Raw genomic sequence first — 25411 nt, forward strand, 5'->3', positions numbered from 1 at the left:
TCATTAATGATATTGGCACGCAGTAGGTCCCAGTGATGTCATGCTGGTAGTGTTGCACTAAGATGTATCTCATATATTATTTAGCACCACCAGGGCTTTTGACAAATTGGGTTTGATGAGCTTGTAGACACATGAGGAGGCTTCTTGAGGATTGTCACTGGGGAGAGTAGTGCTGGGCGCATGAGTTAAGGCCCTCGGTCAGGAGTACGGGAAGGTGTCACTGCCTGAGGTCGAGTGGGAAGTACATTCAGTTTGTTCACTTGGTGATTAACAGTTGGTATTACAGGCAAAGAAACTTCCTCTTGGGGGAGGCCTACAAAAGGTCCCCCAAATTTTGTAGCACAAACTGGGAAAATGTCAGAAATAATGTTATGTCCTATGTCATGAGGGGTGTGTTTTCTTATATTCATTCATCAAATATTCCTGAGAACACACTGTGTACAAAGCTATGGGTGATGTACTGGGGGTACATTGGTGAAAAAACAAATGTCATTCTGCCCTTGTAGGGCTTGTGATCAGGTGGGGGAGACAGACGTTGAACAGGAAATTGTATGTGTGATAAGTGTTACAAAACAGGAAGTGAGTATATGTTGGAAGCATATAAGAAGAGGAAGTTGGGAGTTCCCTGGCTGTCCAGTGGTTAAGATTCTGAGCTTCCACTGCAAGGGGTGCAGGTTCTACCCCTGGTTGGGGAACTGAGATCCCACATGCAGCGTAGCATGGCCAAAAAAAAAAAAAAAAAGAGGAAGTAACTTTGAAGGGGGTAACAGAGATGCTTCCCTGTGGACATGCTATCTAAGCTGATCTGAATAGGAAAGGAATCTGCCAAGACCATAGCTGTGGAAGAGTGTTTGCAAAAGAAACAATATATTGGAACACCTGGAGAGGGAGGGGACCCAGGCATTTTGAGGAATTGGACAAGTTCAGCATGGGTGCCAGGCAGAGTATGAGGTGGGAGAAGAGGGTAGGTGAACATAAAGCATTTATGCCAGTGCCTGGCACAGTGGAAATAATAGGAAACAATGCCAACCTTTGGTATTATTATTTTTATTGTTAATTGTAAGGGCAGTTAGAAATCTTTGAGGGTTTAAGGTAGGGGAATGACTTGATGAGATTTTCATTTTAGGTTGTTTAAAGTCACTTCTTGAGGACTGTACGCTGGTGATGTACTCAGGGGTGGAGAAACTCAGTTGCTTCTCTGCTTTCCAAGAGTATTCTAGCTGGGTCTTGAGGTGAGGTAAATCACTCCTTCTCTGTGGTGCTAACATTCCAAGTCCAGGGAGCCTAACATGGATCCTGACATTGACCTTGTAGTAAAGTACCCCCTTGCCCTCCACCCCTTTTTTCCCCCTAGGATAGCTCCTGATCTAGAGAGTTTCTACTTGATCCTTCTTCACAACTGGATTTCCCTTTGAATATGTGGAAGAAAGGACTTAGGCCAACTTGCAAATAAGTGGACTTACTGTCCACTTGGTGTCACTTGAAATTGACCATGGCCTGTATACTGTGCCCTCAGAGTGTCCTTCAGGGGGCTTAGCAGCTCCCTCTGGTTCCTTACAGAGGTCACACCTGCAGCTCCCATTGGATATGACTAAATGGTATCCAAGGCCTAGAAGACACAATTATATATAACACTGTGCCCTCTGGCATGTTGCTGCCTGAGCTCTGTTCTATATCAGAGACAGTGGGTCTAAAACCCCATGACTGCTGACGTAACAGCAGATGGATGTGATAGGTCAGGAGCGACCATCATCCCGGTAAGTCAGGGGTGCCTTCTACACAGGGAATTATATCTTATGGATATGGTAACCTATGGGTATCCCAAGGTGTGTCTAATAGGGAAATAGAAAAACTATTAGGGCAAATGTGGAAAAAAAATATTGTAGAAAGAAAAACAAAAAGCTTAAAGGTGAGAGTATAAATAAGAATATGGCGGATTTTTATCCTAAAAGCATGGAGACATATTCACTTGCATTAAACCAAGGTAATAAGCTAAAGTCTAATCCAGAGAAACCCAAACATTTCTTTGAAATATGTGACATCCAAACCACAAAACGAGCAATGCAATTAAAAAAAGGCAAATCAGGAAGGGATAGGAGTCTCTGATAAAGTATTCTCTGAAAGTCCAGCTTTATATGACATTCCTTTTCTTCTTAGGTTGGTTGGCTATATTCCTTTAGGACAGAAAACCAGGACAGAAATCCCACCTGGCCAGCCATGTCCTCTTAGGCTGCCGTTCATGTTTCTGATGACCAGCGACCTTTTTAGCCTTTACCTGTACTGACAAGAACCTTCTGCCACCACCTGGGAAGCCCCTAAGCAGGAGCAGCTGTGGCCAGACTGGCCTCTGCTGAGTTTCCAGGCCTAACCATAGTGGCATATAAAACTCCTTGGAGAATGACCTTGTGCCAGGGCAAGAGAGTTACGTTCATCCTAGAGATTAGTAGTTATTGTCGTGCTTTTCTTAGATGGTTGAATCTGCCAGGTTCCACACAAGGAGGCAAAGGTATTGCCTCCATCAATCCATAATTAATTTTATGTGCCAGTGTCCAGATATTTGGTCAAACAGTGTTCTGGATGTTTCTGGGAAGGTGGTTGTTTTTGTTCTTGTTGTTTGGTTGGGTTTCTTTGGATGAGTTTAACATTTAAATTGGTGGGCTTTGAGTAAAACAGATAACTCTTCATAATGTGGGTGGGCTTTATCCAATCAGTTGAAGGCCTTAATAGAGCAAAGACTGACCTTCTCAGGGGAGGGGGGTGCTGGGATGAATTGGGAGATTGGGGTTGACATATATACACTGCTATGTATAAAATAGATAACTAATGAGAACCTACTGTATAACACAGGGAACTCTACTCAGTGCTCTGTGGTGACCTAAGTGGGAAGGAAATCCAAAAAAGAGGGGATATATGTATATGTACAGCTGCTTCACTTTGCTGTACAGCAGACACTAACATAACATTTTAAAGCAACTATACTCCAATAAAAATTAATAATAATACTTTAAAAAGACTGATCTTCTCCAAGCAAGAAGGATTTCTGTCAGCAGACCACCTTTGGACTCGAACTGCAACTCTTCCTTGAATCTCCAATCTGCTGACCTCGCCTATCACATTGTGGATTCACTTGAAAACAGAGTCAGTCAGGGTCAAGCAGAGTCCTTGTGGTTTGGCCCGTGTGGTAAGGACATGTGCTTTGGAGACAGGCAGGCCGAGTTTTGAGCCCAGTTCCGCCATTTACTGCGTGCGTGATCCTGAACTACTGAACTTTTCTTAGTATCCTATTTCGTAAAAACAGAAATAATAATAGAGCCTACCAATATTTATTAAGAATATTTCAGCTGCAAGGAAAAAAAGTACAACTCAAGAGGGCTAAAGCTAGTGCTTCTAATACTTTAATGGGCATACAAATCACCTAGAGATCTTGTTGAAATGGGGATTCTGATTCAATAGGTCTGAGGTCTAAGGGAAAAAATGTGGAGAGGGGCTTTTTTGGGGAAGGGATGCCTGTGTACTTGGAAAGTGCAGTAGTAAATATTGCTTCAAGCACAGCTGGATCAAGTGTTTAAACTACATTTCCAATAATCTGTCACTTAGAGTTTTAGGCTCTCCTTACCTCTTTGTTGGCATCCCATGCTTCTAGAAGTTCCAGAGTTACAATTTATCAGCCTTGAAAAGCACAGAGAAGATAGAGCATCTTCCCCAATAGTTCCAGAAAAAGTACCTTCATTGGTTTGGCTTTGTTTGCTTCCATTTAGATCATGCTTCACTCCTGAGTCAATCACAGTCATCAGGTGAACACAATACCTCAAGCCAAAGATGCTGATCTTGGTTAGGCTCCAAACTCTCTAGCCCTGAGGCATTTAGTCATCCCTGGCCATCGCGACCCAGACTTTGGAAAAAACATGTCGGATCTTTGAAGCCCTAGCTTTGGCTCTAGTCTGCACAGTGAGATATTTTGCTTATTAAGTAGTTCCCATTAATGAAGTGTTTCTTGGGAGGTATCTAGAACTATCCTTTTTTTTCTAATTGCAAGTTTTAATTAAGTTTAAATCGGACAACGTGACTGTAAAATGGGAAATAAAGTAGCACAAATCAAAGAAAACCTACAGAGGAAATTAAACTAGGAAAATGCACATTGGGCAGGATCATGTGGGTGAGCTGGGATTAAATGGCTCATCTTTCGGAAGGACCTTGGCTCCTTGCTGTAAGTAAATGACCTTCTCCAGTGAACTAAATGATATCCTAATGGCCTAAAAGGCTTAATGCACCTCCCCAATTTCTTCCCTGCTGATTAGTAGGCCCCCTGAGTATAATGCACTTCCTTATATACACACAGTAAATGACTAGAAGATGAGAATGTAGAAAGAGTTATTAAACTTTAAACCAACATTAAGATTTATGTCATGAACTTTTGCTTTTCCGCAATGTGTTCTCTGACAGACTTGATTTTAAAGACTATGAAACACTCTCAGCTTATTGCTCAAAGGCCTTTCCAAAAATATAAATGATTGGATAATGACCTAGGTCACCAGAGCATGTTGGAAAGATCTCTGCTCAGATACAATTTCAGGGGGCTTAGCTAAGGAAAGCTCATTATAGGTACCAATGGTTAGATTTTTGTGCTTTTTCATTATGACCCGTAGCACCACATATCAGTCACTGTGAGTCAGAGGAAATTGCAAAAGCAAACACATTCACATTCACATTCACATTCACATTCACATTCACATTCATCTAGCAAGTGTATTTGTTTTCTGGACTTTTGGAGGACAGTTCCTGGGTGCTGAGTCAATCATGATGTGTGCTGATTCAGAGAGAATGACTGGTCCACTTGGCAAAGCCGGTTTTATGCTCTCCTTTGCCAATCACCCAGAAGAGTGTTTAGAAGTCATTGGCAACATTTACTTCCTTTGATGGATTCATTCAGCTCTGGCAAGAGAAAATGTTTCTGTGTTGCCTGTGGTTGTAGTGCGGAACTCTGAGGTGTGCAGATAATTCCAAATGGTCCTTTGAAAGTAGCTGACTTAATTGGGTTGGTTTTAGATGTTAAAATGAAGGCAAGAGTTACCTTGCCTTGGAGTTCAGTGAAAAGGGTAAAAATTTAATTATTCCTCTAAAAACAAATATTTATTAAGGGCCTACTATATGGTGGTCATGGTGCTTGCTACAGAGAATACTGTGCTAAGATAAAATTGGACATAATTTCTTTCCCAATGGAGCTTACTGTTTGGTGAGAGTCAGATTAAGAATTACACAAATAAATCTGTAATTTCTAATTGTGATAGTTCAATGAAGCAAATGATTTGGGCACTGGGGAGAAGATAAGAGAAACATAATATTGATGAAGGTGGGGTGGGAAAGACATGTATATTTGCAAAAGAATAAATTTCTCATGTCCTAAAGAAACATTAATTAATCCCTCTTCAATTCCACGTTCAAGTGAAAAAAGGCCTCAGTCAATCAAGGTACTTTGGACATAGTTACTTAACATTTGTAGGATTGTATGAGCATTTTGAATTCTTATTTAATAATCATGGAAATTACCAAACTGGATTAAGAAGGTCAAGTAAGTTTTAAAAATTGAAATGACTACTTCCACTTACTAAAAAAAAAATAACCCAATCAATAATGAAATATGGTTTTCTGCATCTATTCTTGGGAATGTAATTTAAACATCTTTGATCTGTGGATAGAATTATTTTTGTGTATTTAGGAAGCACTAAATCTGTATTTAAAATTGGTTTAATAGCTTATACCTTTACATACTTAGCATTTATGTTCTATCAGCCTGTAATTTCTTATAATCATCATCATCAACACAACACCATTTATTTCATAAGAATTTATTGAACAATGTATTAGGTCAGAATACCACAGGCTGGGTGTCTTAAACAACAGAAATTTATTTACTCACGGTTTTGGAGGCTAGAAGCCCAAGATCAAGGTGCCATCAGGGTTGGTTTCTGGTGAGCTGAGTGATAGGCACCTGGCTTCTTGCTGTGTCCTCACATGGCCTCTATTCTGTGAACACACAGAGGGTGAGCTCTGATATCTATTCCTCTTCTTACAAGGACACCAGTCCTATCAGATCAGGACTTCATTTAACCTTAACCTTAACCTTAACCTAACCTTACCTCCTTAAATGCCCTATCACCAAATACGGTCACATTGGAAGTTAGTTTCAACATATGAATTTGGGGGAACATAATTCAGTCCATTATAAGCACTTACTATGGGGCAAACTCTATGATAGGCACTAACATGAAGTGCTGAACGAGACAGTCATTCTCTCTCCCCTCATAGAGCTTCCAGTCTAGCTAGGTGGGAACACAGTAAACAGAGAACTGCATAAATAAATATTTGTATCCTAGTGAGTACATCTTGGGGAAAGGACAGATGATATGCAAAGCCCAAAAGTAGCACTTGTCCAGAAGCTTTGGGGTTAATATCAAGGTTAGCAAGAATTATGCTATAAATAAGTTCCTAATTTGAAGTTTTGGAGCAGATTATATATATGTAGTGAACAAAGAAAGATAATGAGCTGCAAAATTGGAACTACAGGGTGTTTTTTTTTTTCTTAGAATAGCACTGTATGTCCATCCTGCATTTGGAAGTGCCTCATCTAATATAAAAATTCATGAGTGAAGCGGTTCAGTTTATAATTTTTTTTTATTTGGTACAAAGAAATAGTGCTTTCTTCCTAATTATTTCAAGCCAGTCATTGTTACCAAAATCCAGTCTTTGTCATGAGGGACAACATGAAAGGAAGGAGCCTAGGCATTTTAGACTGTTCAACAATCAGGATATTTTCTTCTTCCCAAAACATCTCCAAACTACTAGTGGTCCCCACATGCCAGCACCATAGTGTTTTATTATTAGTTTTTTCCTCTCAGATACCTTCCCTAACTCTTGATTTGGTGTACTTTGACTAAGTTCATAATCACAAACTGGAGTTGGACTTTGTACATATTCACAAGCTCAACTAGGCTCACAAATTTCATCTGTGTTGCTCAGCTGGCCCTGCCTTCCTGGAGGAACCCCAGAGCCAGGACCCAGAAGCACTAATAAGACAGTTCTGCTGTTGTGCTTAGAAGTCCCTTGGAAAACATCACAGCTGCAATTCCTCCAAATTTGAAATGTATGGTTAGGACAGTATAACTCACTGATGCAAATCTCCTGGTTGGCTCTTGATGATCAAAACAACAAGGACTGAGGTCTCTCCATCCTCATTTCCCCCTCTCATTTACCACTATCCTAGATGTAATTTTGAACCAAAGAAAAACTAGGGAGGATGGTCTCAACTGAAATCAAATAATAAAAGAACCAGAAGAGAGACAGGTGGGGAGGAAAAGAGGCGACTCCCTGAAGAAAGCTTTCAAAAGGGATGCATCTGTGCTCTGATTGCCCAGCTCATTAGGGCTCCACCTCTGTGTTGAATCCAACGCCCCACCTGTATCCTGTTTCCTCATCACTTCACTGTCTCTTCATTACTAGGCTGACACCTGTAAGCATCATTCTGATTTATTTTACATGGCATACATTTCCATGTCTTATAAACCTTGACTAGTTAATTTTCTCATAAATGATTTAAAATACAGAAGAATGGACACTAGTACAAGATGGCAAAACCCAGCTTTATCAGATCTTAATATCATGCCAGATCTTCATCAGACTATTTAAGTACAGATGTTAAATATTTCAGATGCAAAGAGGAGCTTCCTGTACACCCCTTGTCTCTCTTTTTCCTCCATATCCATAGCAGGAGTACTCACTACTGGGGGACCAGTGTTTATCACCGACATTATTATACTTTTGCCACAGATTTAGATAGCCATAAATATTATAGAATATTGCTTTGTAGATTTAAAAACTTTATATAAATGGTATCATACCTTATATATCCTTCTGAACTGGCTTTTACTCTCTCAGTATTATATTGTGAAATTAACACATTCTGATACATGCAGTTCCAATTTGTTCTTTTTTTTTCTTTAACTGCTGTAGAACATTAAGTGAATATACTTCAAAACATTTTTCAATTTTCCTCTTGAGAAAATTTAGGTTGTTTCAATTCTTTTTTTTTTTTTTTTTTTTTTTTTTTGCTATAATGAACTTCAATTACAACCTTGTACCTTTCTCCTCCCAAACATATGCAAGTGTTTCCCTTGAGTGTATATCTAGTCTCCAGGCTACCACAGCAAATTACTAAAAACTGGGTGGCTTAGAACAACAGATTTTTTCCTCTTACATTTATGCAGGGCAGAAGCCCCATATCAAGGTGTCAGTCACTTCCTCCAGAAGCTCTAGGGGAGATTTCGTTTCTTGCCTGTCCCATCTTCTGTTGACTGTTGGCACTCGGCCTGGGGATGCTTACTCCAATCTCTGCCTCTGTCCTTACGTGGCCATCTCCTCTGTGTCTGTCCTCTTCTGTCTGTGCCTCCTCTTCTTTTTTTTGAGAATTTTAAAAATTTTAATACTGTTCAAGTCAGTGTGCGTGATTCATTTCAGCTCCTTCCCTGCCAAACCTGGGGGCAGGGATTGCTTCAGCTTCTCTGCCTTCTCTTTGTCTGTGATGACCGAGGTGTAAAGGTATCTGCTGCATCAAACTTTAAACTTCATATTATCCTTATTTTTCTTTATCTTGACCGACTTGGCGTCCTTTCGCCTGGCTGTGAGCAGAAAGTCCTTGATTTCCTCAATTTTGCGAGGCATGGTGACAAGGCGCGGAGAGCGCGGCTGGAACTTTCCATCCAGGCCCAGGGTCCCCAGATATCGCCCGGCCGTGGATTACCACGGATTACCTCCCACTCCCCACATAGGGCCTGAGAGACCTGTGCCTTGTCCTCTTATAAGGACACTTGTCATTGGATTTTGGATCCATCTAGATAATCCAAGATCTCATTTTGAGATCCTTAACTTCACATGCAAAGACCCTTTTCCCAAATAAAGTCACATTCACAGATTCCAGGTAGACAAGTCTTTTGGGGGCCATCATTCCCAACCTCAGCACTGCTGAAATTTTGAACCAGATAATTCTTTGGGCATAAGGATAATCTGTGCTTTGTAGGAAGTTTAACAGTATCTCTAGCCTCTATGCACTACACTGCAGTAGTAGCCCCTCCCTCCTCCCTTGCCTTTGCAACCCCAGATGTGACAGCTAAAAATGTCTCCAGACATTGCCAAATACCCACTGGATAGGTGAACTACTCCTCTCCTTGTTGAGAAACACAGATTTAGGGGAAAGTTGCTGACTTACAGGATATGAGCTTTTAAAAACTTTACTAGATATTGTCAGTAGTTGTCCAAAGTCATTGCACCAATTTAAACTCTTAGCAGCAGTATATGACAGTTCCCATAGCTCTGCAACATTACTTGTACTTGGTAGTGTCAGACTTTTTTTTCTGTCAATTTCATGCTATCTCATTGTTGTTTTAATTTACATCTTCCTAATTTCCAGTGTGGCTGAGCATCTTTTTATTCATCTATTTTTTATTTGGGTTTCTTGGTCAATGAATTGCTTCTTCATACTTTGTCCATTTTTTTTCTGTTATCATTTTCTTTTTGAGTTAAAGGAGCTCTTTATATATTCAGGAGACTAGTCCTTTTTCAGTTATGTCCAATGCTAATGGTTTCTCATTTGTACATTATCTTTTGTTTATAGTATCTTTTTTTGGTGACAAACTTCTAAATTATAGCATTATCAATTCCTTTTTATGGTTTGCACTCTTAGGGTCTCTTAATGTCTCTTTGAAGTGTAAGGAGGCAGTCATGCTGCTTGAGGAAGACTGTAAAGACTAATCATATCCAAAAAAATTTAGTACTGTGGGAGGTGTCATCACATGTTGGAAAGACACAGAACAGTGTGCAGACTGCAGTCCCAGCATGCCCTAGCTGCAACTCCAAAACTGTGTTTTGGAGAAATAACTCACCTGCTTTATCTTTCCAAGCACTTGTCTAAAGGGGAAGGAGATTTGAGTCTCTGCATGGCCCTAGTCTATTTAAAAATTTTACACACTTGTGAGTTCTCTAAGAGATGCAACTTACATCTCAGCTGTAGGAATCATCTAACAGTCTTCTAGACTATTGGTAAAATTACCTGGACTGTAACAAAGGGAAACACACAAAATGGGAAACATATACAGATTATACAAATGAACGATGAAATGTCAGCCTAAAGTGCACACTTTCTCTTTTACTTTCATGTATCTTGAGACAAAGGCTGAGAGTGAACCCAATTGATACCTTTTGTGATATCAAAAATATGTCAGATATAATGCACGTACATACTTTTTAGCACAAATATTTAAATTGTATTTTTTTCCCCTTATAATTAATTCTTACAATCACCAGTCCATGTTAACCTAGTGATAACCACTTGGGGGTGCTTCTGAAGAGTCTATATACCCTATCTTCAGGGACACTTCACTAAACTTGATTTCCATTTAATCGATACTGTGATTTTTCTCTTTAGCTAGATCTTGCCATGCATGATGTTGTCTTTGACCAACTTAGGAATCACCCCAGATCCTCACAAATATTACAAATACCTGAAAATGAATCTTGGACTTCTTTCACAGTTAAAAATCGTTCTTGTTCGGTAAATTCAGTTTAATATTTTCACTTACTACTCACAAAAGTTTCATTTTGTAGCCACCCCCACAAAAAAAAAAAGGCTTTCACTCACCTTAGTCATAACTGTACTCATTATAGGCATTACTTTATATTCATTATAATATTATTTTAAGCTAATAATACTGTAACTATTAAAATTCAATGACTCTTAAACTGTTAAACATTTAGCTTATGTACTGGTTAAAGTGGGGAACTTTCATTTGCACAATCGTGGATGTGAACCGAGAGCCTCAGTTTTCTCATCGTCAGGAGTGCCATATGCCAATTTCTCTCTAGTTAGTTTGGGAGTTTGCCTTCATATCACATGAAACAGAGGTGACACTTCTGGCCTACTGCGTGACAGATGAACTTTCTGGAGATCATGGCACCTAATAGATCATTTAATGTGAGCAGCTCTGACACATGACCAAACTCCTTAAGCATTAGAGAAACTTCATGCAAGTCAATGCCATGTTGAAGTCTCCTGTCATTTCCAATGAGTGTCCACAACTGCCATTAGCAGCTTCGAGAATTGTTGCCAGTGATACTGAGGAGAGAGGGTCAAGCCACTTGCTGTAGAGTGGTCCAAATGTGTCTCAGGGGAAGACAATGATACCTAAGAGGAGAAATGAAGGGATGCCAAAAGAGCATTTTTCTTTCCTCTTGATCTTACAGTACAATTGTTAAACTTGTGTTCATACAATTGGCGATTCTAACTAGCAAATAAAATAAAATAAAATAGGATAGCTTACTGGTATTTGAAAAAAAGTACATTCAGTAAAACATTATTGAGTGAACGAACAGCAAAATGACTAGCAAATCATTGGTATGACTATGTATAGTAATAGACATCTTACTTATTGATTGTCATTTATTTATTTAAATTTTTATGTTATATTGGACTTTAGTTGATTAGCAATGTTGTGTTAGTTTCAGGTGTACAGCAGAGTGATTCAGGTGTACATATACCTATATCTGTTCTCCTTCAAATTCTTTTCCCATTTGGGTTATTACAGAATAATGGGAGGGCGGAATCAAGATGGCATACTAGGAGGACGTGGAATTCGAGTCTCCTCACAACTAGGGCACCTATCAGCCACCGGTGGGGGACCATGAATACATAAGGAGAGGGGAAGAACCCCCAGCAACCGGGAAGGACGTGGGGTGTGGGGGGAGTGAAGGGTGGGGAGAAGTGGAGTTGGGACGGGACCTGCACCCCTGAGGGGTGGCTGGGGGAGGGGAGGAGTTCCTACACCCAGTGGGACTCAGCCATGGTTAGGGGTCCAGCGCCACAGGGGAGACTCTGGGGGAGATGGTGGGGGAGGGGCACAAAGGAACGGAAGGGAATGCGGCCAGTACTTTCCCTGTCCACTTAGGCACCGGGGAGCCTGTTGGGCTCCCGGGCCTAATCCTCTGCCCTCCGAGCCTCCCTCCTGCAGTGCAGAACCCAAGCCCCGCCCCTACACCCCCACCCAGGGCCCTACCTCTACACTCGGAGACCCCCTCCGATGTGCTGGGCCTAAACCCCACCCACACACCCTCATTCAGAGCCCTACCTCCAAACTCCGGAACTCCACACTCCAGAGGTCCTCCTTCTGACATGCGGCCTATCCCCTTCCATGCAGGTCCCAAGCAGAGGCCCTGCCCCACGCTTGAACGTCACCCTGCCTAGGCCCCGCCCCCAGGGTCTTTTCCACCTATGTGGGTCCTGAGCCTAGGCCCTCACCTGCCTAAGACCTGCCCCACCCTAAACCCTGCCCCTGCCTAAGTTCCGTCCCTGCCTAAACTCCGCCCCCATAACCAAGGCTTTTTTTCTTTTCTTTTTTCCTCTTTTAGATTGGGGTTCTGATTTACCTTGTTGATTCATTGTTGTTCATTCTTTTATATTTTTATTTTTCCTAATAAATCTTTTATTTTTCTAATTTTATTTTATTCTTTATACTTTGTTATTGTTCTCTCCTTCTGGCTTGTCCCCCCCACCCCACTTTTTTTTTTTCTGTTGTAGTTTTATTTTATCTTGTTGCAGTTGTTTCAATTATACTTTTATTTTTCCTAATATATTTTTTATCTTTCTAATTTTATTTTGTTTTTTATTATTTGATATTGTACTGCTCCTTTTTTTCTTTCTTTCTTTTATTTTTATTTATTTATTTTTTTACCACACCACGCAGCTTGCGGGATCTTGGTTACCAGGCCAGAGGTCAGGCCCAGCTTCTGTGGTGGGAGCTCCAAATCCAAACCACTGGACTAACAGAGAACCTCAGACTCCAGGGCATATCAATCAGAGCAAGGCCTCCCGGAGGTCTTCATCTCAGCACCAAGACCCAGCTCTATCCAACTGCCTGCAAACTCCAGTAATGGACGTCTCAGGCCAAACAACCAGTAAGACAGGAATACAGCACCATCTATCAGGAAAAAAAAAAAAAAAAAGAAATGAAAAAAATATGTTAGAGACAAAGGAGCATGGTAAAAACCTACAAGACCAAATAAATGAAGACGAAACAGGCAACCTACCTGAAAAGGAATTCAGGATAGTGATAGTAAAGATGACCCAAAAGCTCAGAAACAGAATGGAGAAAATGCAAGAAACAGTTAACAAGGATCTAGAAGAACTAAAGAGCAAATAAACAGTGATGAACAACACAATTACTGAAATTAAAAATACTCTCAAAGGAATCAGTAGCAGAAAAACTGAGGCAGAAGAACAGATAAGTGAGCTGGAAGATAAAATGGTGAAAATAACTGCCAGGGAGCAGAATACAGAAAAAAGAATGAAAAGAATTGAGGACAGTCTCAGAGACCTCTGGGACAACATTAAACGCACCAACATTCAAATTATAGGGGTTCCAGAAGAAGAAGAAAAAAAGAAAGGGTCTGAGAAAATATTTGAAGAGATTATAGTCGAAAACTTCCCTAACGTGGGAAAGGAAATAGTCAAGCCCAGGAAGCACAGAGAGTACCATACAGGATAACCCCAAAGAGAAACATGCCGAGACACATATTAATCGAACTGTCAAAAATTAAATACAAAGAAAAAATATTAAAAGCAGCAAGGGAAAAACAACCCATAACATACAAAAAAATCCCCAAAAGGTTAAGACCTGATTTTTCATAGAAACTCTGCAAGCCAAAACATATTTAAGGTGATGAAAAGGAAAAACCTACAACCAAGGTTACTCTACCCAGCAAGGATCTCATTCAGATTCGAAGGAGAAATTAAAACCTTTACAGATAAACAAAAGTTAAGAGAATTCAGCACCACCAAACAAGCTTTACGATAAATGCTAAAGGAACTTGTCTAGGCAGGAAACACAAAAGAAGGAAAAGACCTACAAAAACAAACCCAAAGCAATTAAGAAAATGGTAATAGGAACATACATCTCAATAATTACCTTAAATTTAAATGGATTAAATGCTCCCACCAAAAGACATAGACTGGCTGAATGGTTACAAAAACAAGACCTGTACATAGGCTGTCTACAAGAGACCCACTTCAGACCTAGGGACACATACAGACTGAAAGTGAGGGGGTGGTAAAAGTTATTCCATGCAAATGGAAATCAGAAGAAAGCTGGAGTAGCAATTCTCATATCAGACAAAATAGACTTTAAAATAAACACTATTACAAGAGACAAAGAAGGACACTGCATAATGATCAAGGGATCAATCCAAGAAGAAAATATAACAATTGTAAATATTTATGCACCCAAAATAGGAGCACCTCAACTACATATGGCAAATGCTAACAGCCATAAAAGGGGAAATCGACAGTAACACAATCATAGTAGGGGACTTTAACACCCCAATTTCACCAATGGACAGATTAACCAAAATGAAAATAAATAAGGAAACATAAGCTTCAAATGATACATTAAACAAGATGGACTTAATTGATATTTATAGGACATTCCATCCAAAAACAACAGAAAACATTTTCTTCTCAAATGCTCATGGAACATTCTCCAGGATAGACTATATCTTGGGTCACAAATCAAGCCTTGGTAAATATAAGGTAATTGAAATAGTATCAAGTATCTTTTCTGACTACAACACTGTGAGACTAGATATCAATTACAGGAAAAAACTGTAAAAAATACAAACACATGGAGGCTAAACAATACGTTACTACATAACCAAGAGATCACTGAAGAAATCAAAGAGGAAATCAAAAACTACCGAGAAACAAATGACAATGAAAACACGACCCGAAACCTATGGGGTGCAGCAAAAGCAGTTCTAAGAGGGAAGTTTATAGCAATACAATCCTACCTCAGGAAAGAAGAAACATCTCAAATAAACAACCTAACCTTACATCTAAAGCAATCAGAGAAAGGAGAACAAAATAAACCCAAAGATAGCAGAAGGAAAGAAATCATAGAGATCAGATCAGAAATAAATGAAAAAGAACTGAAGGAAACTATAGAAAAGATCAGTAAAACTAAAAACTTGTTCCTTGAGATGAAAAACAAAATAGATAAACCATTAGCCAGACTCATCAAGAAAAAAAGGGAGAAGACTCAACAGAATTAGAAATGAAAAAGGAGAAGTAACAACTGACACTGCAGAAATACAAAGGATCATGAGTGATTACTACAAGCAACTATATACCAATAAAATGGACATCCTGGAAGAAATGGACAAATTCTTAGAAAAGCACTACCTTCCAAGACAGAACCAGGAAGAAATAGAGAACATAAACATACAAACCAAAACACTGAAATTGAAACTGTGAATAAAAATCTTCCAACAAACAAAAGCCCAGGACCAGACGGCTTCACAGGGGAATTCTATCAAACATTTAGAGAAGAGGTAACACCTATCCTTCTCAAACTCTTCCAAAATATAGCAGAGGGAGGAACACTCACAAACTCATTCTACGAGGCCACCATCACCCTGGTTCCAAAACCAGACAAAGATGTCACAAAAAAGAAAACTACAGGCCAATATCTCTGATGATCATAGATGCAAAAATCCTCAACAAAATACTAGCAAACAGAATCCAACAGCACATTAAAAGGATCATACACCATGATCAAGTGGGGTTTATCCTAGGAATGCAAGGATTCTTCAGTATACGCAAATCAATCAATGTGATACACCATATTAACAAATTGAAGGAGAAAAACTATGTGGTAATCTCAACAGATGCAGGAAAAGCTTTTGACAAAATTCAACACCCATTTATGATAAAAACTCTCCAGAAAGTGGGCATAGAGGGAACCTACCCCAACATAATAAAGGCCATATATCATTCTCAGTGGTGAAAAACTGAAACCATTTCCGCTAAGATCAGGAACAAGACAAGTTTGCCCACTCTCACCACTATTATTCAATATAGTTTTGGAAGTTTAGCCACAGCCATCAGAAGGAAAAGAAGTAAAATGAATCCAAATCGGAAAAGAAGAAGTAAAACTGTCACTGTTTGCAGATAACATGATACTATACATAGAGAATCCTAAAGTTGCTACCAGAAACCTGGTAGAGCTAACCGATGAATTTGGTAAAGTAGCAGGATACAAAATTAATGCACAGAAATCTCTTGCATTTCTATACACTAATGATGAAAAATCTGAAAGAGAAATTAAGGAAACACTCCCATTTAGCATTGCAACAACAAAAATAAAATATCTAGGAATAAACCTACCTAAGGAGACAAAAGACCTATATGCAGAAAACTGTAAGACACTGATGAAAGAAATTAAAGATGATACAAACACATGGAGAGATATACCTTGTTCTTGGATTGAAAGAATCAACATTGTGAAAATGACTCTACTACCCAAAGCAATCTACAGATCAATGCAATCCCTATCAAACTATCAGTGGCATTTTTCAGAGAACTAGAACAAAGAATTGCACAATTTTTATGGGAACACAAAGACCCCGAATAGCCAAAGTAATCTTGAGAAAGAAAAACAGAGCTGGAGGAATCAGGCTCCCAGACTTCAGACTATACTACAAAGTTACAGTAATCAAGACAGTATTTTACTGGCACAAAAACAGAAATATAGATCAATGGAACAGGATAGAAAGCCCAGAGATAAACCCATGCATATATGGTCACCTTATCTTTGATAAAGGAGGCAAGAATATACAGTGGAGAAAACACAGCTTCTTCAATAAGTCGTGCTGGGAAAACTGGACAGCTACATGGAAAAGAATGAAATTAGAACACTCCCTATCACCAAACACAAAAATACACTCAAAATGGATTAAAGACCTAAATGTAAGGCCAGACACTACAAAACCCTTAGAGGAAAACATAGGCAGATGCTGTGTGACATAAATCACAGCAAGATCCTTTTTGACTTACCTCCTAGAGAAATGGAAATCAAAGCAAAAATAAACAAATGGGACCTAATGAAACTTCAAAGCTTTTGCACAGCAAAGGAAACCATAAACAAGACGAAAAGGCAGCCCTCAGAATGGGACAAAATATTTGCAAATGAAGCAACTGGCAAAGGATTAATCTCCAAAATATACAAGCAGCTCATGCAGCTCAATATCAAAAAAACAAACAACCCAATCCAAAAATGGGCAGAAGACCTAAATAGACATTTCTCCAAAGAAGATATACAGATTGCCAACAAACACATGAAAGGTTGCTCAACAACACTAATCATTAGAGAAATGCAAATCAAAACTACAATGAGGTATTACCTCACACCAGTCAGAATGGCCATCATCAAAATATCTACAAACAATAAATGCTGGAGAGGGTATGGAGAAAAGGGAACCTTCTTGCACTGTTGGTGGGAGTGTAAATTGTTACAGCCCCTATGGAGAACAGTATGGAGGTTCCTTAAAAAACTAAAAATAGAACTACCATATGACCCACCAATCCCACTACTGGGCATATACCCTGAGAAAAACATAATTCAAACAGAGTGATGTACCACAATGTTCACTGCATCTCTATTTACAATAGCCAGGACATGGAATCAATCTAAGTGTCCCTCGACAGATGAATGATAAAGAAGATGTGGCACATATATACAATGGAATATTACTCAGCCATAAAAAAACCCGAAATTGAGTTATTTGTAGTGAGGTAGATGGACCTAGAGTCTGTCATATAGAGTGAAGTAAGTCAGAAAGCAAAAAACAAATACCGTATGCTAACACATATATATGGAATCTAAAAATAAACTGGTTCTGATGAACCTAGGGGCAGGACTGGAATAAAGACACAGATGTAGAGAATGGACTTGAGGACACAGGGAGGGGGAAGGGTAAGCTGGGACGAAGTGAGAGAGTAACATTGACATATATATAGTTCCAAATGTAAAATAGATAGCTAGTGGGAAGCAGCTGCATAGCACAGGGAGATCAGCTCCGTGCTTTGCTACCACCTAGAAAGGTGGGATAAGGAGGGTGGGATGGAGAGGCAAGAGGGAGGGGATATGGGGATCTATGTATACATATAGCTGATTCACCTTGTTATACAGCAGAATCTAATACAACATTGTAAAGCAATTATACTCCAATAAAGATGTTTAAAAAAAGAATATTGAGCAGAATTCCCTGTGCTATACAGTAGGTCCTTGTTGTTTATCTATTTTAAACATGTAGTGTGTACATGCCAATCCCAAACTCCCAATCTGTCTCTCCCCTGCACCTTTCCTCTTTGGTAACCATAAGTTTTTTTTCTAAGTCTGTGAGGTGTTTCTGTTTTGTAAGTAAGTTCATTTGCATCATTTTTTAAAAAAATTCCACATACAATTGTCATTTATTTACCCATTTAACAAATAGTTATTGAGTGCCGACATTGTGCCTAATCCTGAGCTAGGCACTAGGGATTCAGTGATGAGCACAGATACTGTCCTGCTTTCATTGGACAATCAAATGGGGAAGAGAACTATTTTTTTTGTTTTGTTTCATTTTGTTTTTGTTTCTTGTGGTACGCAGGCCTCTCACTGTTGTGGCCTCTCCCGTTGCGGAGCACAGGCTCCGGACGCGCAGGCTCAGCGGCCATGGCTCACGGGCCCAGCCGCTCCGCGGCATGTGGGATCTTCCCGGACCGGGGCACGAACCCGTGTCCCCTGCATCAGCAGGCGGACTCTCAACCACTGCGCCACCAGGGAAGCCCGGAAGAGAACTATTGATTAAATAATCTCACAGAGAAATTTAAAACTGCAACTATTTTTTTTATCATTGTTTTTTAAGATTTTTTTTTGATGTGGACTAATTTTAAAGTCTTTATTGAATTTGTTACCATCCTGCTTCTGTTTTGTGGGGTTTTTTTGTTTTGTTTTTTTTTGGCTGCGAGGCATGTGGGATCTTAGCTCCCTGATCAGGGATCGAACCCGCACCTGCTTCATTGGAAGGCAAAGTCTTAACCACTGGATCACCAGGGAAGTCCCCCAAACTGGAATTATGTTAAGTGTTACAAAAGAGAGAGGCATGGTGTTTTAAGGATTGAGCAAGGGACGTCAGGGAAGGCTGCCCTGAGGAGGTGTGATAGTTAAGTTTTGAGTCAAATACAGCAAGAGAGAAATGGAAGAAATATTCCTGGAAGAGAGCAGTGTGTGCCAAGGTCCTGTGAGGTGCGAGAGGTGGGTACATCTCATTCTGGGAGAAAAGCAGTGTGTTCTGTTCCCCTGTGAAGCTGGAGAGAGATACGGGGCTAGGCTTGGAAGAGCCTTCTGTGCCATATTCCAGGGATTTGTTTTTACACCTAGAAAAACAGGAAGCCATTACAGAATTTGAGCAGAAGGATGACTTGATCAGATTTGAGTTCCAAAAAGATAATTCTGCCATATGAGGAATGGGGGTTGGAAGGGGTCAAAGCTAGCTAACTAGTAAGGGTAGACTAGTTAGGATGGTCTTCCAGTAGTTCAGATGAGCTAAAGGTCTCTTGAATGACAGTAGTTGGGGAGAGGGATGGAGATGGTAAGACGTAGATGAATTCATGTGATAATTAGAAAGTAAAAGGACTTGGTACTAGATTGAAAATGGAGGTAAAGAAAAAGGAAATGTTAAGGATGACCAACACCCAAGTTTCTAGTAACTGAATGGCTGATGATGCCATTCACTGAACCTGAGAACGCTGGCAAAGGACCATATTCAGGGAGGAAGGTCATGAGTTTGTTTTGGGTCTGGAGTTTTCTCTTGAACACTTGAATATTTGGATCTAGCATTGAGAAGAGAAGTGTAGGTTGTAGATACAAAATATGAAATTGGGAGTCATCTGTGCACAAATGGGTGGTAATGTAAAGTAAATTACTGTGGTAGACAGAATAACGGCCTCTCCAAGATGTCCATGTCGTAATCTGCAGAGCCTGTGAATACGTTATCTTACATGGCAAAGGGAAATTAAGATAGCATGTGGAATTAAGGTTGTTATTCAGCTGACTGTGCAATAGAGATTATCCTGGATTATCTAGGTGGACCCAGTGTAATCACAAGGGTCCTTAAATGTGGGAGACAGCAGTAGAAGAGTCAGTTTCAGAGGGATGTGACGTGAGAAAGCCTTGTCCTGTCATTGCTGGCTTTTTTTGTGTTTTGTTTTGTGGTTTGTTAATAACATTTTATTTTTAAATTATTTGTTATATTTACTAGTTTGCCAAACTACTTTATTTATTTATTTATTTTTGGCATTTTATTTATTTTAATATCTTTATTGAAGTATAATTGCTTTACGATGGTGTGTTAGTTTCTGCTTTATAACAAAGTGAATCAGCTTATAATGGAAGGAGCCTCTAGTCAAGGAATAGGGGCAGCCCTAGAAGCTGGAAAAGACCAGAAATAGATTTTTCCCTAGTGTCTTCAGAAAGGAACATAGCTCTGATTAGACTTGGATTTTAGTACAGTGAGACCCATTTTGGAATTCTGATCTCCAAAACTGTAAGATGATAAAACGGTGCTGTTTGAAGCCACCAAGTTTGGGGTAATTACAGCAGCGATAGGAAACTAACCCAGTTACCTTGAGAAAAGTTAAAGAGAGAGAGGGCCTAACACTGAATCGTGGAACTCTATTACATAATGGTGCTATAAAGAAGAGAAACTTACTAATGAGACAGGGAAGAAAGAGAAGAAGAAAACCAGGAGAATTTAGGGTTCTGGAAGCAAGAGGAGAGAATCTTTCATAAAGAGGTCAAGCAGGATGAGAAGTGTACCCTGGATTTGGTGGTATGAGCTCATGGATGACTACAGTGACAACCGTTTTGTTGGAATGAAGGGAGCTGGGTCCAGATTGGGGTTGGATGTGGTGTTAGTGCGAGGTGAAGAGGCAAAAGTAAAGACTATGTGCAATGCTTCTAAGAAGTTTACTTGTACAGTGGAAGGAAAAATTACAAAAATGTTACCTTGGAATACTAATAATATTTCTGAAGCTTGGCATTGTTGACATTTTGGATCAGGTAATTCTTTGTCGTGGGGGACTATCTTGTGTATTATGGAATGTTTAGCCGTTTCTCTGGTCTCTGTCCACTAGATGCCAGTTGCAGTCTCTTCCCTCAGTTGTGACAACTAAAAAGTCTGTAGCCATTGTTAAATGTCCCCTAGGGATGAGTGACAAAATGCCCCTAAATGAGAACCACTGTTTTGTATAGAAAATAAAGAATCCCCTGAGTTTGATTTTGTCCAAGTACATCAGACTTATTTTTTTCTGAAGGGTAAAAGGGCATCAAATGAGTGCAACATTAGTTGATTGGCTCCTTCAAAGCTCACGCTCTAGATACACTTGATATTTAGGTACATGCTCTGAGTTGATAGAAATTGAATTTGTATAAATGGTATTCTTGTGCATGCTCTCATGTAAGAATCCGAAAAGATAAGCCTAGGATGGACTCCAGTTATATTCAAAGTTTGTTCTAATTCTGTCTTTGCCATTTAATCTAGATTGGTGGCCAGATGATAATGGAACAGCGTGGTTCCAAGCAACTGCCCTTACCCCAGTATCATCTGCCTATAAGGATTCTAATAGCATTAGCTGAAATCTCAAAGCAGGTGCTCATCAAATCATGCTGAAATCTTTCACACTGTTAAAAAAAAAAAAAAAAAAAAAGACAGAGTGTCTGCATTCTAACGTAGTTGATGTGGCTTTTCAGAAATTTAATGGGAAATGCAGTCCAAACCTTGTTTCTGAGCTTTGAAGAAAAGGATTGCTTTTTTAGATTGGATGCATATGTTGAGTCTCAGACGTATGAAGACTCTACTTCTCTTGCCACCATTCACAAGATCCTTCCTGTTGGATTGGCTCTTTGGGTGTGCCTAAGATGTCCCCCACCTATGTATTCATCCCTTCTTCCTCCCTAACTCCTGGCAATGCTTGATCTTTTTCCTATTTCCATAGATTTGCCTTTTCAGAATGTCATGTAGTTGTGATCATACAGTATGTAGCCTTTTCAGATTGTCTTCTTTCACTTCGTAATGTGCATTAACATTCCTCCATGTCTTTTTGTGGCTTGCTAGCTCATTTCTTTTTAGCACTGAATATTCCATTGTCTGGATGTACCACAGCTTATTTATCCAGACACCTACTGAAGAATATGTTGGTTGCTTCCAAGTTTTAGCAATTCTGAGTAAAGCTGCTGTAAACATCATGTGCAGGTTTTTGTGTAGACGTAAGTTTTCAACTCGTTTTGGTAAATAGCAAGAAACATAATTGCTGGACCATATGGTAAGAGTGTGTCTAGTTTTGCCAGAAACTGTTGAACTGTCTTTCAAAATGGCTGTACCATTCTGTGTTCCCACCAGCAATGAGAGTTCTTATTGCTCCACATCCTAGCCAGCATTTGGTGGTGTCAGTGTTTTGGATTTGGGCCATTCTAATAGATGTATAGTGGTATCTCATGTTCTAATTTTCAATTCTTTAATGATATGTGATGCTTTCCATCTTTTTATATGCCTATTTACCATCTGTATATCTTCTTTGATGAGGTGTCTGTTCAGATCTTTGACCCATTTTAAAATCAGGTTGTTCATTTCCTTATTGTTGAGTTTTAAGTGTTCTTTGTATACTTTGGTTAATAGCCTTTTATCAGAAATGGCTTTTGCAAATATTTCCTCCCAGTCTGGCTTGTCTTCACATCCTTTTGAGTGTTTTAACTTAAAAAAAGTAAGTTCTTGATCATTTGAAAGCCTATTAAGCAGTATAAGGAGAAATGTAATCCACAGCTTTTTAGGATATTAATATTGAATTTAGCAGAAATGTTAGGGGGTATGGACTTACTTAAGCCCTTTGCCATCTTTCTGGGTCATTTAAATACTTTTCCCATAGCAGCATGAAGTGGTTTTCCTCCAGCTGCAAAAGAGTTGCAGTGTGAGACCACGAATTTAGTTTGAAAATACCAAATTTGTGAGACCTGAGGAGATTTAATCCTTGGCAAAATGTGCTCAACTTCTCACTTAAGAAAAAGAATTAAAACAAACCAGAGGTGTTCACGCTTATATCTGGTGGCTTTAGAAGTTTCCCTATGGGAGAAAGTTACGCTTTAATGAAGAATTAGTTTAAGCAGGGTGGATTAAGTTGCTAAAATTCATCTCCATAGTAATTTAGCAAGGGAAAAATTAAGATGTTGGCCACAGTTTCTATAAATTTGGTCAGAGCTGAAGATCCATGTGAATAACTTTGAGAAGGTGATACTCATTCCAGTTGATCATTTAGCTATTAAATACCAATCTTGCACATAGTGGGTCCTCTACTCAAAAGTGCTTTTGCTTATGAGTTACATGTCAGTGTAAATGAGCCAATCTCATAATTCCTTTCACGTGTTCAATGACTGCATATTGTCCTGCATTCATTTTACTGTGCCTCCTATGTTCTAAGAACCGTTGAAGTTTTGAGGGGAGCACAAGTTTACATAATGTGATTTCTGGCATTAAGGAGTTTTACTGATGACTAGAAGAAAGACAAATGTATGGAACTTTCTGTGATCTGAAAGGTAGTCCATCTTTCCTGAATGATATAAAAGAAAAAAATTCCAGTTTTTTTTTTTAACCACTTCCTAATGTACAATTTGACTTCTATACAGTGTCATTTAACTTGGAGGAACAGTGAAACTGTGATGGTTAATTTTCCCTGTCAACTTGACTGGGTCATAGGATTCCCAGATAGTTGATTAAACATTATTTCTGGTGTGTCTGTGAGGGTGTTTCTGGATGAGATTAGCTTTTCAGTCAACAGACTGTGTAAAGCAGATTGCCTTCCCCATTACAGGTGGACCTTGTCTAGTTCGTTGAGGGCTGAAAAGAACAAAAACGGGGAGGAAGGGAGAATTTGCTCTCTCTTCCTGACTACATAAGCTGGAACGTTGGTCTTCTCTTACCCTTGAACTGGAAATTACACCATCAGCATTTCTGGTTCTCAGGCCTTTGGACTCAGACTGGAAAAAAAATTATATATATAATATATAAAGTTATATGTATTATACAATTATAATATAATATTGTATATTATGTATAATATTTTATATATAATAAAATTATATATGTGTGTGTGTGTGTGTGTATATATATATCTCCTATTAGTTTTGTTCCTATGGAAAACCTGACTGATACTGGAACAAAAGTGCTTAAATTTAAAGGGTAATTTATTTTTTAAAAGGCATTCAAGAAAAAAGAGAGAAAAAAACCTTTGTATTCATACAGTTTCAAGCTGTTGGCTAAAATGACAGGTATTTCCCTGTTTCTCACCCCCCAAACTGTATCATTTCATCTGAGGATTTAAAATTGGGCAACCAAAGATCACTTGGATTGTATTTAGTGGCGCATGCCAGGTCAATTTATTTTAACATGCATAAGTCTAAATTGTCAGTAATAATCATCTCAGGAAAGAACTGTAGGAAAAAATCAATATTCCTGTTGAGAGTTTTCAATAGTACTTAATGATTTTACACATCTGCCACACAGACATGAAGGAGGCTCAATTAAAACCCATAACAGAGTAAGCAAGCACTGCCTAAAAAGGGAAAAAAAAAAATCTATATCAAAACCACAAGATAGGGCTTCCCTGGTGGCGCAGTGGTTGAGAATCTGCCTGCTAATGCAGGGGACACGGGTTTGAGCCCTGGTCTGGGAGGATCCCACATGCCGCGGAGCAACTAGCCCCGTGAGCCACAACTACCGAGCCTGCGCGTCTGGAGCCTGTGCTCCGCAACAAGAGAGGCCGCGATAGTGAGAGGCCCGCGCACCGCGATGAAGAGCGGCCCCCGCTTGCCACAACTAGAGAAAGCCCTCGCACAGAAACGAAGACCCAACACAGCAAAAATAAATAAATTAATTAATAAACTCCTACCCCCAACATCTAAAAAAAGAAACAAAAACCACAAGATAAATATGACTAGCAGAATAAATCTTAGTTTCAGTGGACAGGTAGGTAATATATGTTGGAAATTTACATACTTGATCATGGTAGGGTTGTGCTTCAGTTTCCTTGTTTATAGCATAGTGATAACAAAGTACCTACCTCCCAAGATTGTGGTGAAGATTCAGTGAGATGATATAGGTGAAGCTCTTAGAACAACACCTAGCTTATAAGAAACACTCCAAACACTTTCAAAAAATAAAATTAAGTAGGGCTTCAGAGACCATCTTACAGAGACGGCTGCTCTGAACTTTATTCCCAGACTTCTCTCTGTCTCTTTTGGTGACATTCATTTATTGAAAAACAAGGCCCTTAAAAGTGAAAATGTTCTGATTGGACAGCATTGGGCCTCTTCAGCAACATTGCCCCCTTCCTCAATAACTAAGCTTCTCTGAAAGTAAGACAGAAGCTGCCATAGTGTTGGGGAGAGTGATGGAAATTGCAAAGGTCCATGACACGCTGGTAGAGGAGAGTGATGGGGACTTTCTT

The 25411-nt window shown here is 39.4% G+C and overlaps 1 protein-coding gene and 1 pseudogene across 17 annotated transcripts in view; one reads left to right on the forward strand and one right to left on the reverse strand.

Moving 5' to 3' along the window:
- Positions 1 to 25411, forward strand: part of SGCD (sarcoglycan delta) — a 1717585-nt gene that overhangs the window by 368624 nt on the left and 1323550 nt on the right. The window lies entirely within an intron of this gene.
- LOC307183983 (large ribosomal subunit protein eL38-like) lies at positions 8428 to 8997 on the reverse strand (annotated as a pseudogene). Its single transcript has one exon. The product of its transcript is annotated as a large ribosomal subunit protein eL38-like (transcript).

Source organism: Stenella coeruleoalba (genome assembly GCF_951394435.1).
Source record: "Stenella coeruleoalba genome assembly, chromosome: 3".
NCBI classification, from domain to species: Eukaryota; Metazoa; Chordata; class Mammalia; order Artiodactyla; family Delphinidae; genus Stenella; species Stenella coeruleoalba.